We start from the raw sequence: 3,886 nt of genomic DNA, 5'->3' as shown, positions 1-3,886 counted from the left end.
TGCTGCAGTTGATTTCTGTGACCTAAACTGCTGATTTTCTGACAATGCAGATTGGATTTGCTCCAAAGAATGTTTTCCAAGCAGGTCCACTCCCCCTGTATCCTAATGACTTTTCTTTCCCACAACTTCCAGTGGGTGGTGGGCTAGATGGGAGGTTAAAGCATTTAAGAACCATTATCAAAAGTAGGGTTTGAAATATCTAAGTACACTTTTTCAGCAGGCGGGAACCAACTTCACAAGTTCTTGAGTAAGGTTGGCTCTTATCTAACTCTGCAGTCTATCTTGAGCTCATTTCTGGATATCTGGACTGCCTGCAAGACCTAAAACCTGGTAGATTCAGCAACCAGCCAAACTGCCTTTAAAAAACAGCAGCTGAGCCACCTGGAAAGGACACGTTCCAACCTGTTAGATGTCTAATGACTTGTCCTGTGCTCCAGATTTCCAGCTTTATGAGCTGTCACCCATGCTGGGATGGGCTTGGGTGATGCAGTCACTTTTGAGTCATTTTGTTCCCATAAATAATCCCTCACCCATATTCCTCTAAGTAATCCCAACACACTAATTGGTTCACCAGGATGGACTTTGGTGGTACCCACACTTTGGTCTGCCATTGGTTCCTTATCTGGGGTGAGTAGATTTGTTTAAAGTTTGCTCATTCTTTCCAGGGAATAGTGTCACACAGTACATCTGTCCAGGGAATAGTGTCACACAGCACATTTGTCCAGGGAATAGTGTCACACAGCACATCTGGTGCTGACCTCGGGCTTTTCCATTAACACACTCCCACACAAATCTGACAAAAGAGTCTGATGTAGAGTATACTGCACATATTAAATGCCCCTCACCGTCACCCTGGAAACCCTCGCCACACCTCACTGTAGAAAGTATGCATTCCCATGGTTTGGATATGAAACCTTACTGTGCTGCTTTTTCATCCTATGAGTTGGTAGAAGAACCTTCATTTCTTTTCTACTGGGGTGAAGTATTAGAAATAGATCTGGTATGATGGTTTGAATAGCAATGCCCCCCCATAGGCCCATATATTTGAATGTTTGGTTATTAGGAAATGGCACGATTTGACAGGGATTAGGCGGTGTGGCCTTGTTAGAGTAGATATGACTTTGTTGAAGGAAGTGTGTCACTGGGATTTCAAGTGTTCAAGCCAGAGTCTCTCTCTTCCTGATGTCCGTGGACCCAGATATAGAACTCTCAGTTACTGCGTCAGCCTGCATGCTACCATGCTCCCCTCCATGTGTCAGCCTTGGGAACACAGTAATACTCATCTTTCTGTCAGATAGTTTTGTGTCAATTAAATGGACTCAACCTCTGAAACTGTAACCCAAGAGTTGCTATGGTCATGGTGTCTCTTCACGGCAATAGAGCACTGACTAAGCATCTGGGATCTGAAGAGCCAATGTAGATGTTAGGCCTGGTTCTACCTCCCAGCCCCATGCTCCCAGAAATAAGACTCACACTCAAAATATATTCACAAATACCTTAACCATACAGCTAGGCTCTTCTCTGACTAGATACTACTTAAAATATCCCATTTATTCTAGCCTATATTCTGCCTCATGGCTGGTATCTGTGCTCAGGTACCATGTGTCCTTCTCACCACATCTCCCCGCCCTCCCCCCCCCCGCCCCCCGGGCCTGGCTCTCTCCCAGAATCCTTTCTGCCTCCTGAATGTCCCACTTTTATTCCCTGCCTAAGCCATAGGCCATAGGGTTTTTAATTGACAGGAGATGCATTCATACAGTATAGAAGATATTCTTTCTATAATCCAAAGTATTTCAGCAAAGTGTCTTACAGCAGTGCATAGCTGTGCATAATCAGGAGTGAGTAGGCTTAGGGTTTTTTCACTCCTAATCTAGAGCGGTACTGCTCTCCACTGAGTGGCCAGAGTTTAGTCTCACTTTTTTTAAATAAAGACATCATTTTACAAATACTTTTATTTGACACATATGTGTGTTTTTCCTGCTTGTATGTCTGTGCACCATGTGTACCTAGTGCTCAGAATGTCGGTTCTCCTAAAAGTGGAGTTACAGATGTTTATGAGTCACGGTGTTGGATGATGGGACTCTGACTCAGGTCCTCTGGAAGTCCCATCTCTCCAGCCCCTGGCCTTACATTCCTAAGTGACTGGCTGAGGTTGAGTGATGTAGTTAATTAATGTGACGCAGCCCTGAGCACATACTGTGACCTTAGACAAATGCTGATTGCCGAGGGCTCTATGTCAGAAGGCAGCCTCACAGACTCCAAAGAGGGACCTTTCTGTGTCTGTGAACTTTTTATTGGTTTGTTTGAGACAGGGTCTCTCTACATAGCCCTGGCTGGCCTTGAACGTCCAGAGTTCCTCTGCCTCCTAGGTGCTGGGATTCAAACTGTGCTCCAAGTTGGCCAGCATTCACTTTTAATGGCCTTCAGTATTACTAATAGAGCTGTGCTAGTCTGTATGACATGGGGTTTAGGCTTTCCTAGGTAAATAACTTGGAAGCAGATGCCTGAGTGGTGGGTAATGTCTCACACTAGTCTTTCTCAGTGAGGTTATGGCCTACTCAAGTCACTAGCAGTGTCTGCCAGCTGTGGTCCCTTTGCAGTCTACTCGGCTTACAATATGATCAGATTCTTTAATCCAAGCCATTCCAAGCAGCACAGTGGCACTGCAACATCTTACAGATTGGCGCTACTCATGAATTGCACAGTGAATACTATATATTCTAATTTTTAATTCATGTGGGGCTAAAGTGGCACACAAATTAATCCTAGTACTCAGGAGGCAGAAGCAGGTAGATCTCCAAGTTTGAGGCTGGCCTGGTCTGCAGAGCTTCCAGGACAGCCAGAGCTGTACAGAGAAACCCTGACTTAAAACAAAAACAAAACAAAACAAAATGTGTTCATGTATGTGGAGGGAGAAGAGCAGGCACACTCCATTGCTTGCAGTGGCAGCTCAGAGGACAACAGTGGGATCAGCTCTTCTCTTTCTGCCACGTAGGGACTGAACTCAGGATGGCAGGTTTAGCACTGATTGTGGGGGTTCGTTTTGTGGAATGTGTATTCAGAAGCTGAGTTCTGTGCCCCTGACCAGACTATAGCCTGATACTATAGCCTGATGTTGGAGCACTGTATTAGCCAATGTATGATAAAGATTGTTCCCCAATAATCTCTGATTGGTTAATAAAAGGCTGTACCTATGGCTGGTGTCATAGTTAGGGTTTCCATTGCTGTGAAGAGACCCTGTAACCAAAGCAACTCTTATAAAGGACAACATTTAATTGGGGCCGGCTTACAGGTTCAGAGGTTCAGTCCATTATCATCAAGGCAGGAGCACAGCAATGTCCGGGCAAAAGTGGGGCTGGAGGAGCTGAAAGGACATTTTGTCCTGAAGGCAAACAGGAGAAGACTTGTTGTGGTAATTTCTTACCTCAATAAGCCCATATCAAAAACACACAACTTAGTAATTATTTTTATAAGTTGTATGTCTAGATTGGGCAGACCTATCACTGTACTAATCTATTCCCCAGTTATGAGACTCCTGTTATTTGTGGCTTCTCCAGGGCATGTCCTTCCACCTCTTCCTCCTCTGTCCTTCCTCTCTTGTTCCTCACTCTTCCCCCTCTCTCTAAAACCTCCAGTCCCACCTTTCCCTTCCACTGCCTAATCACAGCCTCTAGCCTTTATTTGACCAGTTAAAATGGGGAGAAGGTTTACATGAAATCACCTGAGTGTGTGATCCACTCCTTGTTGGAGCAGCCCCTCTTGAGGAAGCAGAATTAACTTAAGAATGCAAACAGAGCCGGGCAGTGGTGGCGCACACCTTTTATCCCAGCACTTGGGAGGCCGAGGCAGGAGGATTTCTGAGTTCCAGGACAGCCTGGTCTACAGA

Source organism: Mus caroli, chromosome 5 (assembly GCF_900094665.2).
Source record: "Mus caroli chromosome 5, CAROLI_EIJ_v1.1, whole genome shotgun sequence".
Lineage (NCBI taxonomy): Eukaryota > Metazoa > Chordata > Mammalia > Rodentia > Muridae > Mus > Mus caroli.
This window is presented reverse-complemented; position numbering follows the sequence as displayed.